Source organism: Centropristis striata, chromosome 1 (assembly GCF_030273125.1).
Source record: "Centropristis striata isolate RG_2023a ecotype Rhode Island chromosome 1, C.striata_1.0, whole genome shotgun sequence".
NCBI classification, from domain to species: Eukaryota; Metazoa; Chordata; class Actinopteri; order Perciformes; family Serranidae; genus Centropristis; species Centropristis striata.
In genome coordinates this window covers 32,174,933-32,189,877 of record NC_081517.1, presented here as the reverse complement: position 1 = coordinate 32,189,877, position 14,945 = coordinate 32,174,933, and positions in this window count along the sequence as shown.

Here is a 14,945-nt window from a genome sequence, read left to right as displayed (position 1 = left end):
TGCGACAAATTAATGAATGTTGAACACTTCCATGCACATGGCAGGGTTTTGTTTTTAAAAAGAAGTACTGGTCTTAAACAAAGACCACCCTTTCCAAACATCTTTGAAATTAATAAACTTATGGTCTATATAGTTATTTTTTTCTTCTTTTTTTAAATCTATAAATGCTGCCCTTACTAGGGTTTGTCATATTTTTTTTTTTTTAAAACATACTCCTGTTGTTATACAGTATTTATGTTCACTTAAATAAAGAGTTTTAATAAAACTACTTGTGACATGTCATATTTGGCTTTGACTTTGACTGAACATTTGCTCTCACTTTGTGATGTAAGTATCTGGATATATATGGTATGTCGATATTCAGCCTAAATATATTATAATGGAGCTGCGCTGCCCACAGCACACAACTTGGCGATATACAAAGTACTGAAACAAATCTGCGCTGACTATGGAACTTAAAGAGAGCGACGCTGTCCATATTACTGAAACGTCAGACAGAAAGACGCAAAACATTACAGTTTTGTCAGCCTGCTCACTTTTAATGGTTGTTTATACAACTACCAGCTTGCAACCCCCTTAGGGGTCGGGACCCCCAGGTTGAGAACCACTGGCTTAGGTAAAGGATATTCTAATAAAATTGATTATGAGACATCCACATCTCGGTGGTTTACCACCCTGGCTACACGCTTTCAATTACTTTTTAAAAGCTTTTAACACCTAAATGTATGGAAATACCTCGTACATAAGAACCTGTACAAAAGTCTACATGTATATGTACACGAGGATGACATATTCAGAAAAGTTTAACTCAAACATGGGCAGTAGAATAAAAAATACATGTCATTCTGACTCCCTCATCCAAATCACACAGTTGAAACTTTATTTATTTTTTTTAACAATGATAACAGGAGTTAAAAGCTACAAAAAATGTGTAGGTGTAATATTAAATTTTCAAACTGATTCTTTTTTGGTGTGAGGCAACAGTGGCAACCACAGTAGTATTTCATTTTACCAGTATTATTTTTTCTTTTATTTCCCTTTCATATTATACTTTCATATCAAAAATTCTGCAGGCAGAGGGTTTGTGTCCCATCTCCTGAATATCCTCTCTTTCATTAACTGCAATCTTGACGGCTTGGTGACTACTGCTCATAAAGTAAGAGTGGCAGGCTCCTGGACACTCTCCAGCAAGAGGACAAAAAGAGAAGGAATGAGAGGAAAGAGATAGGACAGGAAAGAGAGGAGAGAAGATGGATGGAGTGTGTAGAGAAAGGGCAGAGGTCAGGGTGAGATCCATGTCTGTCTCATGCTACCTTTGCTGTCCGCAGAGAGAATGAGAGAGGAGAAAGGAGGAGGAGGACGAAGAATAATTCCAAGTGCTGAATCTTTTCTTTTCATATCTCATTCCTGAGTCACCACTTCATCTGTCCACCTACCCCCTTCTCTTTTCCTCTCTCTCTCGCTCTCTCGCTCCCCCTCTATCTTCATCTTCTGTCTCTCTACCCCTCTCTCTCATCCATCCCTCCTTCCCTGCTCTGTCTCTCTATCTCTCTCTTTCTAGGAGCATCTCTTGTTTGTTCATGCACCCAAATGTCTGCAACATCCTGCTCTCTATTTACAGAGCATGTGGGATGAAATGTGTGTGTGTGTTTGTGTGTGTCAGCTTTGTACTTGTGTATCTCTGTGCATCGGTAGATGTATATGCATGTTGGTTCCTCCTGGTTTTGTGATATGTTGGAATATTGATCAATGCTTGCACTCTACTATTCTTTGTTTTTGTGTATTTAAATGTTAAAGGGACATTTCACTACACAATCAAAGTGCTCATTTCTCTGGATTAAGAGAAAATATTCCTACATTAAACTGCTCACTACAAGGTCTGTGGAAAATTTTGAGTAACCTTGTCATTCTTTCTAGAATTAACATAATTTTTGAGTTTTTCCAAATGATTTTTTTCGTTGAGCAGCACCACAAGCAGAGTGCCATAAAGCTCCACCAAATTCGAGTGAGGGCAGAATTCTTTTCAGCCATGTCAAAACAATCTAGGTTGATAAATAGAACAACAGGAAAGAGAAGAAATATGTATTTTCGATATTGGTGTGGCTGTCGCTAGATGAAAGAACGGTCACCCACTGATCGGTTGATGGTTCGATCCCTGACCATGGCAGTCTATGTGTCAAAGTATCATTGGGCAAGATACTGAATCCCAAATTGTGTGTGTGTGTGTGTGTGTGTGTGTGTGTGTGTGTAACCTTGACCACCAGTGTATGAATCTGTGTGAATGATGATCTGCAGTGTAAAAGCACTTTGAGTGGTGTATATGACTAGAGAAGCACTATACAAGTCCCTTTAACCATATGGAACTGTGTTAAACAGCAACAACAGTGTTAAAAGATACTTCCCTATATGTGAATCAATGAGTCAACTGGTCAGTTAGATAATTGGTTAATCAATCAGATCATTTTCATGTCTCCTGTCAAAGGGCAGACAGAGGAAGTCAAGAGGAAGGGCAGAAGTGCATATTATAAAGCTTTCACTTTCTGGATTTAAACTTTCAGACTTTCCTTGTGAAAGCTACGTTGGCTTCAGAGCGGTTTATTTAAGACACTCTGGGAATCAACACTTCAGTAGATTTAGGTCTAAACCTGGATTTCAAGGTGATGAATCTTATTGCTATGCACCTGCTGTTGTATCTGTATCCATCTGTCCATCTGTATTCGCTTTCATGATTCACCCAAAAAAATACGAGGAAGTTCTTTGTCCGTGTTTTTTTATGCAGGCTCTGCTCGGCTAGGCAGGCCTGTGCTTTAACTGTATGTATAACACAACTGCAGACCTTGGAGATCGGTAGACACTATTTTTAAAAATGGATAAAGTGGAGTTTTTACTTATGAGGTTACATGAAGTTGAATGTTGAATGGTGCATATTATAAAAAATATATATACATGCAGAACACATTGTAACACTGTTTTTTTCTGCTCTGTGTTGAATAGTCATTTTATAGTGGCTACTACTACTAATGGGGGTCACAGCATTGGTCAAAGAGCCAATGCCCTGTACAATAACATTAAATAACACCCATTGGGAAACTACTAAGGCTATATAGAAGCAAACTCTTCCTCCTTTTGTCTTAATTATCCATCCCCTGGGCTGTCATCATTAAGGCAAGCCAGACACTGGGACATATTTGGCATTATATTTTTAATGCTACAACAACCGGCTCAGCAAAAAAACCACCACAGATTATTCACAGCGTGTGTCTTGGCTCTGCTCCATATACTGTGACACATTATTATACTCTGTCTTCCCCTCCTCTTCCTCCTTCTTTTGCCCCCCCTCCTCATCTCCCCCCCTTCCTCTCCTCTCCTCTCACCTCCTCCCTTCCTTCATCCTCCCTTTCCCTCCTCAGATGCTTTTCTTGTCCTCTCCGGAATGAAAAAGGAAAGAACAAAGCACCTTCATACATGTTCTGTCGATTCGCTTACAAGGTCTGTATTGCCGTGTGTGTGCGCTTGTGCGAGTGGGGCTGACGGTGCATTGTATGTGTGCCAGTTGTTTGTGTGCCTCTCTCCGTGTGCAGCAGGAAATTCAAAAACTAGGCCATATCGACCACCCAGGGGTTTGAAAGCTCAGGGGGTACCAAAGCAACATGGTTTAAATAAGAAGAAAAAAAAATGTTTCAAACGCCATAAAGGGGGAAAAAAGACAACGCACAATCTCACGCACACAAGCACACATGCATACACACACAGACAGACAGACACCCCTCCCGTCTGGTACAACCCCTGGCTCACATTGTGTTCAAAGAGTAACATCAAGCACTTAATAACACACATCTAAATAAATCTTATCCAGCTTGATAAACATCCATGTTTCATTTATACGTGCCTCCTCCAGCTTGTGCTGGTGGCCAGCCTTTTTCCGATAGATTAGGGCTTCCCCTGCTGACAGCCCCGGAGCGATGAGCTGCAGACCTTGTCACTATCGATCCAGTTCAGAGCATAATGGATATGAATGGGATCAGCTCTGATTGGTTTTGAATTTTATCTCAGAGGTGGCGGTTTAACTCAACCTTTGACCACATCAGAGGATGGATGGGTCAAAGCAAAAAGTTGCAGATGTGTGTGCTGCGTGTGTGCTGCGTTTCAATACGAGTAGTACATGGTTACACTACTATGAGGAGCGAGTGATAATAAATTAATTTTCCAGCATAGATCATTTTCAGACTCTCGTATTTTAAAGTTTAAATGTTTGAGAAAGCAAAATAAACCACAAGACTATTCCTCTATACAGTGGTGTTCGTCTGTGTGCGAGAGGGTGAAGAGGGAGGTGGGATTTAAGTGTTTTTCTTTCAAGATGACTGGGACTATCAATAATGCCATTAATATTACCCCATATCCTCTTTTGCCACTACAGGTCATCACCTCCCCAACAGTGTCTCCATTTAGACATTGATTATGTCATTTCACTGTTGACCTTAGGACCTTAGGCTCCGACACAGCAGAAAATAGAACCCTAATGTAATCTCATACCATAAGGTCAAGTCACCCTGTTGTATATCGGAGGCTTAAGGAAATATTTATGATACTCTCAATTGAGGCAGGAGAGGCAGCAACTAAACACACTGAGTCATCTTGAAGATTGTGGCCTCTAAGCTTTTCCTGTGAAATACACTGTCAGTTATATAACACTTTGGTTCACCCCAGTGTCTACTATGCTTCTATGGTTACTGATTCACTATTTTTGAAAGATACTATCTGAAGAAACTTACATGTATTAATTGCTTTGTATTGCCAATGTGTAAATGGATTGTCACATAACTTAAAAACCGAAACCTTACCTGACTTCAGCACTAGCTTAGCTTAGAAATCAAGTCCCAGCTAACGTCAACAACATAGTGGCACCCACAACATAAATTCAACACAATGTCCATGTTAGCTGAAAAAAAGATTTTTTATCTAGTGAAGCCCTTCTGGCCAAAAAAGAATGTGGCTAACGTTGGGGGGGAATAGGGTCAACATCGACGGGTCATTTAATTTATTGAGGGACCTTTGTTTGGTTTTGGGGATTAAAACTGATCCTGAGCTGAGCTGACCATGAGCTTTTTTTCTATTGGACAGGTAAGCTAACATTCCTGCAAAGCATGTAACATAAAGCAATATTGTGGTTTTAGCTAGCTAATGTAAACGTTAGCTAGCTTGCTAATGTGGACAAGTTGCTAGCTAAGGTAGCTTGTGTATCAAAATACTGTCTAGAGTGGATAATGTCAGCTAATTCCCGGAGTAAATCTGGCTGGTAAATTGGCTATCTTGCTATTTGTAAAGGACTTTATATGTTGTTCAAACACGTCAATCAGTGTAATGTTCATGTATAAGTCACGCCACTGTTTTGGCAGGATGCTTGCTGATTACTACTGTAATGTAGTGTGACCACCAGAATGCTGACTCAGGTCATTTTAAATAGGTGCTACCTTTAAAGATGCAAGCTGTGAACTGTGGCTGCACAAAAATATATTAGTAGATGGAAATGACAGGTACAGTAGCTCTCAGACATAAGAAATGTTATACAGCAAGGCAAAGTTTGCATTGTCACACAGAAACATATAAAATATATATATAAAATATTTACTTTAGCTATTTAGCATCATAATTAGCTGGCTGGTAGGTAGCTAGCCTGTGTGGCTAAGTTGCCTGTTACCTGTCTACCTTTGTGCTGAAGTGGTTTGACGTCCTGTAATCCTTTTGAGTTCACTGCACTTTGAATATGGAAAAGTTGAACAAATAAGCCTTTCATAGGGAAGACAGTTTTACAAGTTACAGTAAAAAAAAGCATTATTTTTGTATTCAGTTATATTTTTATCTTATTAATCTTTGGAATGCTATTTTCTGAATGGCGACGCATATGCTTTGAGTAAGTTCAAGGTGATCTCCTGACTCACCAGTTTCTGTATTGGATTATTGAATGATTGAGTGTATATCATACAGTCTATGGTGCATATGGAAGTGTTGGGATGCTGCCCATATACCTGGTGAATGCCAGACAGACTTTTATGTTGTTATCAAATAAATATTTCAGCTGTAAGCAAGACGGTCTGCAGGTGTTCTTCTCATAGTTTATAAGTTACAGTAGGAAAAGCACAGATGTGAATAACAATATGAACGACGGCTGAATTCCACTTAGCTACGTCAGTTCACGGTCCATGTATTGTGCATGCTGGCTCACTGTCATACTGTCACGGCTTACTGGAACACTTGAATAGAACAGAGTAATCGTTAATTATATTGGTTCCACCTGTGCTTCGCGACAATAAGTCATGATGACGAAGCACATGTGGGGCAGCTCTGAATATAAAGTTTGGTTGTGGATTGGAGAGCCTGGTGCTTTGCTGTGGCTTTTTCCAGCAAACAGTACAAACAATCCAGCCAGCCTGCCAGTTCTGACTGCTTGAAGTTTAAGTAAAGCAGCTACTGATTTAACAGAGGAGTGAATGACTTTGAGCAGCTGTACTTGCAAACCCCTGCGGATATATTAATTATTTTGTGCAAAGAGCCAGTGAAATGTTACTGATTGCCACAGTTGGGAAAGTTACTATAGGGAAAAATGATTCATTACTAATTTCTTGTCTGTCACATTGAAGTAATTGCATTGCTCATTACTTTCCATATCATGGTAATGCTTACCTGTCATTTGTTTGACAGTCGTTGATTCTACTGGTGACATGCTCTACAATGCATTCTGCATTAGAAGTTTGTTATCGAACACAACATGCAGTGAGTTGGAAGAATGGTCCTGTTTTGTTAAGAACTTACTTGTCCAGGGTCCATGACCTGCCTCAAATGACAATTTAGTTGCCAAATACTCATCATGACATCATCCTTGTTTGTTTGCCATGTCTTTGTAGGAATAGTCAATTGAAATATGCTGGCAGAAATTAATCAAAAATTACATAAAAGTGGTTTTACATAATCATCCGATATCAGCGGTCTGTTTGGTGAAAGGGCTGAGCTTGCTGCAAGCCTCTTCATCTCTCTCTGTGTTACTTCCTGTGCACATGGTTAAAAACCTGTTCAGGCAATCTCACTATCAGTAATAGGATGAAGTTCTTTTTGCAGTAAATTTGATGACTACCAAGTTTACTAATCAAGCGCTTTAACAGATTGCATATTTGTTGAGCTTGCTGCTGGAGACAGGAGATTCTGGCCTGGACTCAACTTACACTCGTAATGGTGATATTCTTGTCTTTATGTGGCATCAAATCAAAAATAATAAAAAATCAGATCATCTAGCCTCTACTGCCACCTTGCACCTTCATCCCTACATGCATGCACACACACAGAGCAAAAAATGTTCTGAACACAACACTTTTTTTTTTGCAGTAACTGTTATTTGATTCTTGAAAATTAGGCCTATTGAAATACAGTACTCTTTCTCTAATGCTACTAATTACTTACTATTCGTGTTAGTCAACACCAGAAATACTAGTCTGTGAAACAATTAATTAAAATTATTATATTTTTATTAATGTACACATTTAAATAATGTATTTTGACATAATTTGCACGGAAATGTCATGTCTTTATAATCAAATGTTGCTTCATACAAAATTAGCATCCCATAGCAACTAATGTTAATAATCAGGCACATTTCCTAAGATTTATTTTCCTACAGAATATTGGTTTAAGTAAATGCTATTTGTGAACCTTCTTTTAATGAGTTGTTATCATGTTTTGTAGGATAACATGCAGTGTTCATACTGAAGGGTTCAAGTGCCACTTCAATGGCATTTAAAATATAATTTGGTTTTTGAAAAATGTGATCAACAATTTCAAGTGGCCCTTCACAATTTTAACCTTAGAAAAGCTCAATTCTGACTGCTTTCTTTTATAATTGCAAACCAATTTAAATCTTAACTTCAAATAAACATCAGGGAAATAGCCTTTACAAAATTCATGTAACTATTCATTTTCTGTAAATTGCCCTTTGGGTCATTTTCAATTTAGAGCCTTGAAGTCATTTTGCCTGGTTCATGTTTTTTTATACCCACAACAAGCCCCCTGGGACATTACCATAGTCAATTTCCACACCTGCCATGTTGTCAAAACAGCATAGATATTTGCAACATACTGAGATAGGTGTGCAGACATGGCTCACCAACCCCTGCCAAATTATAAAAAAACGTAACATAAAACTTTCTGCTACTGTATAAACAGCGAGTGGCTCAAACCCAGGAAGAGGTTTCAGAGAAAATGAATCATTCCTTCTCTGCAGAAGCAAACCACCATAGAAGAAAAATAGGAAAGAAATAACAGGAGAGGGAACAGATGAGCACGCTGGAGCCTGTCTCTGTGGCTTAAGATATTATGCATTAATTCTCCAAGGGCCTTGGGGTCCCAGTTTCCCATGTTAATTGATATCCCCATTAAAGAGATAAGTAGACTTGAGGAGGAAGAGAGGGCCAGGGAGCAGAGAAGTTACTGCAGGGTGTACTCAGAAAGAGAAAGGAGAGGAGGAGGAAGATGACAGGATGGCATGAGAAAGAAAGACCCCAGACAGAAGAGGGCAAACAATGCACCAGTTCGGGTTGGTTTTGGGCATAGGTGTGCAAGTGTCTCAGTTAACGTCTCAGTAAATACCGCACAATGTGTGTGTGTGTGTGTGTGTGTGTGTGTGTGTGTTTGAGAGACAGAGAGAAGGCCACAGTGAAAGAAAAGACAGAAAGAGAGTGTGCTTACTGGCTGACAGAGCTACTCTCACCTAGTTTGGGATGAGTCACAGTTCGCAGAGCCGTTAATTACGCCGACTGCTGAATCAAAACTCGGAGAATGAGAGCAGCTGTCTGCGCATTTACATATCACACAGCCTACATGGAGAGGAAGGGAGGGAGGCATGAAAGATAGAGAGAGACAGAAGTAGATAGAAGGGGAATTGATACCAAGGAAGGAAAAAAAAGAAAAGAAAACTGAAGAGGGACTAAAAAGGATTCAAAGAGAAACTCCGGGAGAAAATGCAAGGTAAAGAATCAGGGCAGGGAGAAAGGTAGTTGAAGGGAGTGTGAGGTGCAAAGAAAGACTGACAGATCTGAAGTGATTAGAGCAAAATGCTGTGACGATCACTTCATCTGCAGAGGCAGTCGTGGGATTTTGCCTTTATTTCTGCTTTTGATTCAGTCCCCAAATCTCTTGTTTTTGCATGATAAAGTCACAGATGAAGTTTTGAATATTTTTCAAGGCCCCCAAAAAAGTTTTTTCCTGACCAAGACCTGCTGTAACTACAAAACTAAAATACAGCCTTTTAGCATGTAGCTTCTAAATGACTTACCTAATTTCAGTCAATAACAATAACTAAACTGGTTTTCTCACCACAGTCCTAAAAGTGGCAGCCTTAAGGCCAGCTCTGACCAAAAGAACACTTGCTTTGATTTCAAAGTCACAAACAAGGAAAGCCATTAGCATACAGCTGCCAACAGGCTAGCCTGCAGCTGCACTTAAAGCCTTTACTTTCCTTCCAAAAATAAAGCAACAAAACAACGCAAGCAGCACAACACCAAACCGAGTGGCTGTTTTGCATTGGTTTACCACTTGAATACCAAATAGCCTGCATTAATACAAGTGGCTGTTATATATGTGTTGTCAAATAGAGCTATATCAAGTACTGTAAGAGTGATGTGATATGAATTACAAACATCAGCCCCTATAATAAAAGTTAAATATTTTACCTGTACTGCTGCAACCACAGACATGACTCCTGTCATTTATCCATCCGAAAATCATTTTTATATATTTTTAGCTATCCCAATTAAAAATTGTGTCCACTGATGAAAAAACTTAATTTTTAAAGCCACGTAGCCATGAATCATGTGAGCAGATGGATGGGAGTGTGGATGGCCCAAAAACGGCCAGGAGGCTTATGTTTGTGTCCCTTTTGTTGGAAGTTATGTCCGGAAATATTGTTTACCAAACCATCTTACAACATTTAACAACCTAAACTGTGACCATGAAGGGTTTTGAAGTAGTGATGGTCACATTTTAACAAAGCATTTAAAACAATGAATCTGACGAGTCACATTTCATAAGATATCATATGGTTCCATATTCATGGTCTCCCATAAAGTTTGAACAAAATATTTTTTACCTCTTTCCATGAAATGATCGTGACAATGTGATTTATTATTGACAGATAATGTGTATATCTTTTCAAAACTTTATTAATCAATCTCTTCGCAAACATCTCACAATGAAAATGAAACCACAATTAACAGAGGATTGTGTCTGAAAACAAAATTATTCCAACTCTATGGGAGGCTGTGTATCAGAATGCATTGCTCCATTTTGATTTATTAGTTATTTGTCTTTTTTTCTTTTGTTTTTGGTGCAATCCGGAGAATATCAATTACACTGGTGTTGCATAAGATATCTCAAACTGTCTTTTTTGTAAATCCTATACAGGATTTACAAAAATGACAGTTTGAGCACTTAAGAGAAAAATCAATCAAACTGGTATTTGTTTATTCATTTAAGGAGTTGCTTTTATCTGTTTTTGCAAATTAACTCTTCAGTTCCTTATAAATGACCATGATAAACAACGTTATAATCCTTCTGACAATTGTGTTTTGTTGAAACTGGTTCACATACCTCCTTGCTGTGGGGAGGTGATGAAAACACTCCGCTGATGCATGATGTGACATTTAGCTCACTGGTATGATCGCAATTCTTTATCCTTGAAATGACTTGTCATTTGTAAGTGTAAAACACGCTTTCTAACCGAGGGAGAAGGATGATAAAGAAAGTCAAAAATAGAAAAAGAATGGTAAAGACGTTGAAGGATAAGTAAATCACGTTCAAGTATTTCTCATGTTTTGAAGGAGAGCTGTGAGTCAGTGACGGCAGTTGTAATTTGCCGCTGGGAACAAATTTAATTGAGGTGATCTCCAACTCCAACTCAAATTTAAAATGCTGTCTCTGGGAACACTTTAAAATGAAGTTTATGATCTGCTCTCATCAAACAGAGTAGGTCACTGCTTTTTGGCCGCAGTGTTTACTGGGCGTGAGTGGAAGGCAGATGAGATAGTTGTGTCAATCACAAAGACTTCGTTCATGACAAGCAGGTGGCTGTGGTGACGGTGGTGGTGGTGGTGGTGGTGTGTGTGTGTGTGTGTGTGTGTTTGTGTGTGTGTGTGTGGACTCTAGTGAACAGTCTCTCTCAGTCTTAGTCATCACAGAAACGGCACTCAGCTGAGTTGGAGAGAAAGAAAAGGCCAGGACTCAATGTCAACAGACATGCAGCTTTAAAGCCTAATTGATATATTTCATACCACAATGAAACATTTTTTCTAAAGCACACAACAAGAGAAAAGACATACATAACAATCACATGCTTTTATGAATTTAAAAGCAAATATGGGATTATTATAACTGATGAATCAAAGTACAGCTATAAACTATTTACACAGCATGTTCTTCACCACTTATTTATAAGTAGCAATAAATATGTTTCCCATATTTAAGTCAGTCAAGTGTTGTGAACACGTTTTTCTTCATCACAAGGTGATGTTGGTGTTGACAGAGTTTTAAATGTGGGGTCTGGTATTTGCATATTCAAATGATCAGTTGTGAAGTCATCGCTCAAACTGTTAAGAAAACAGAAACATGATTCACTAAGTCACTAAAACTCACAGATGCCACCACACTGTTCTTGAGTGAGAACAAGCCAAACGACTCTAAAAACACACACATAATGAAAAAAAGAACATATTATAGAAAAAAAGAGACTCAGATTGGTTATTTTCTAATATACATTAGATTATATTATTAAAAAAGAACAGACTCTGGCTGCATTCACACCAAACAAGGCAATGCGTTGGAAAAAAAAAACAATCTTCCCATTCATTTGAATGTATGGGTAGTGTGTTAAGGGTGCGGCAGTGTTGAAAAACAGAATAAACATCTCAATGTCACTTACAGTAACCAATCATGTAACTGTCGATCAGACCGAACACAACACAACGAGTGTGACGTTATCTTTCATGCATCCTGGTTTGTTTGTTTTTTAACTGTGGATGTGGACAGACAATGACTTGTAGGACGAAGTATACTAGCAGCATGGCTAAATGCACCATGGGAACACAAAAAAAGCTCCCCCACACTAATCACTGCAACTCCTGATTTGGTGTGAATGCAGCCATATATACAGTTGTACAAGTATTGAGTACACAGTTCTGGAGTAAATGGTATTGAACATGTGGAATCATAATCATCATTAATCACAAACATTAACACACTCTTGGTCTACATTTATATTAAAACTAAACAATACAGTAATAACTTCCCACACCATGCCACCAGACAAATTAGGCCATAGCCACAATGCACATAATCTGGATTTTGGATCACACTTAAACAGTTGTGTTTAGACAAAAGCACATGGTATATGTACAAGAAAAGTCAACAGACTGGAGGCCAACTCAGAAGCCAGCGTGGCTTTGGTTTCCTCAACACATATTCAATAGAATTTCTTCATTGGATTTTGGAGTATTACAGAAATAAGCTCTGTGTCAAACAAAGTTCATCATCCTGAAAATCTTTCCGACTTGTGTTAACCACCTTCTTTTTATGACATCTAAACAAAAATCTGTTTGAGTACCCTTGAGTACACTTCATCACTGCAGCAGGGTACTGTAACCTCCAGTGATTAGTGTAATTGGAGAGTAATTGGAGATTTTTAGCTGCTTAAGTTGCTATTAAAAGTTTAATTTAACAGTTTGGGATATAAATGTATTTATTTCCTTTTTGAGAGTGAGATGTGAAGATTGTAGCACCCACACAATTATTATTTACATTTTTACCTATGTGTACATTATACAAAAAAGAGACAATGTGTGTGACCTTTGAGAGAGCTAGGCTAACTGTTTACACTTCCTTGTAACCTTTATGCTAAGATGCTAATTGCCTCCTGGCACCAGCTCCTAGCTCACAGACTTGGAGGGGTTATTGATCCTCTCATCTCAATCTTGGAGAGAAAACGAATATGGGTATTCTCCAAAGTATTCTTTTGACACATTATTCTTAATGTGATTATACTTTAAATTAAGAGCTGATCAAAGTTTTTTTTTTACTTTGAACTTCTAAGCCTATAGCGTCATGTTGCTGATATTTATACTGTATATTTAACACAATGTTTCAGTTTTCCAGTTCTTTGGATGTAGAGGAGAGGTGGGATGAACCCAGTGAGGAAAAAAGTGTAGGTGGCAATGCAATACACTTTAGAATTGTCCTCTTCTGATATATGGCCATGCAAAATGATTGCAATGATATCGGGGAGATAGCAGAGTACTGTAGCTACAAAGATAAGTGAAATGATTCTGAAAGCCTTCAGCTTTGCACTGTTCATATTGTTGCTCTCTTGGTTCCCTTCTCCTGGTCCAGCTTTTTTGAGTGCACAAAGTATCTTAACACAACAAAAGAACAGCACAAGAGACCAGAGGAAGGCCATGCCAAAACCTGTATAATAAATGGCTGGATATGGTACCCATACAAGGATTGTACAACACACCAGCACTGTCAGCCAAGCAATGACGGAACCAGCTACTCTGTATCTCAAGAGCTTGTACTTTAGGAATGTCACAGGATGTAGGACTGCCAAATAGCGCTCCAAGCAGACACAACTACTGAACAGTGGGCGCCCTGAAAAAAGAAATCCAAAGGAAAATCTGATAGTGTACGCGAAGAAGGTAGAAATTGCAGCATTGGATATTGTAGTTGTTATCACAATAAGCGGTAAGACATTTGCCATACAGATGATGGCAACTTCACAAACAGCCTGGTTAAAAAAAAAGATTTCTGCAGCTTTATCTCCTGATCCTGCTAATATTAGCCACATAACACACATATTGGCAGGTAGACCAAGAGCGATATTGAGTATGAGTGGAGCCTGGGCATCTGTACAGTGCATAAAAAAAGATAGAACTTCCGGTAGACTGTGGTTTCCATGCATCTTGTCATCGAGCTTCCCTATAAAAAGATTAAACATACTTTCAGAACATCTTCTAACTTTAGACTCCTGAAAAATCAATTCCCTCAGTGACTAACAAAACAAAGGAAATCAGATTCTTTAAATTTCTGGTAAGCAAACACCTTTAAAGGGGACCCATTATACTTATTTTCAGGTTCGTAATTGTATTTTGGGTTTCTACTCCTTTCATCCCACAATTCTTGGCAAGACCTTCAATATGTAGCATTCAAGTGCTAGGTCTGACCGGCCGTCCACGTTCACTCAATGTTCTTGTACCTGATTTGCAGCACTTTCTTCCATGAAATATCACCAATAAAAGCCTCTGAACCAAAAACTACACAATCAAACATGCTCCAGCAGGAGTCTGATTCTAAATTGAGGATTAAACGACATCAGCAAACAAGGTAACAACTTTCCCTGATGAATGAATGAATGTAAAAACTGCATCAACATGACTAGAACAGACAGAAATATATAGACACCTGACAAAAACTGACATCAGTTTGAGATGAGAGTAGAAAAAGTGTTCAGAACAATCAGAAATCTCAGGTTAAAAAAAAAGCAAAAGCATAATAGGTCCCCTTTAACCAATAAAACAAGGTCATTGAATTGCAGTAAACCAGTACTGCTGGCTAAAGCACTTTTAGAGAATGATTTTTGTTATACTAGGGTTTCAATATTCACACGATAAGCAGTTCAGTAAACTACAGCTTTAAAAAAAGTTTTAATTTAAAAGAAATCGTGAACCATCATCGGTACACTCTTAACAAATGCTTCTAGTCTGTGTGCATGTACAGTCATGCCTCCAGTGTAGCCTCAAACATCTCTGATCATTAGTTAAACCCCGTGAGCTGTACATATAGGATGTGCAAGCCAATTACGTAAATGCAGATTTAATAGTTTGTTACTGGTAAATTGTTATTGCAGAGCCGATAGC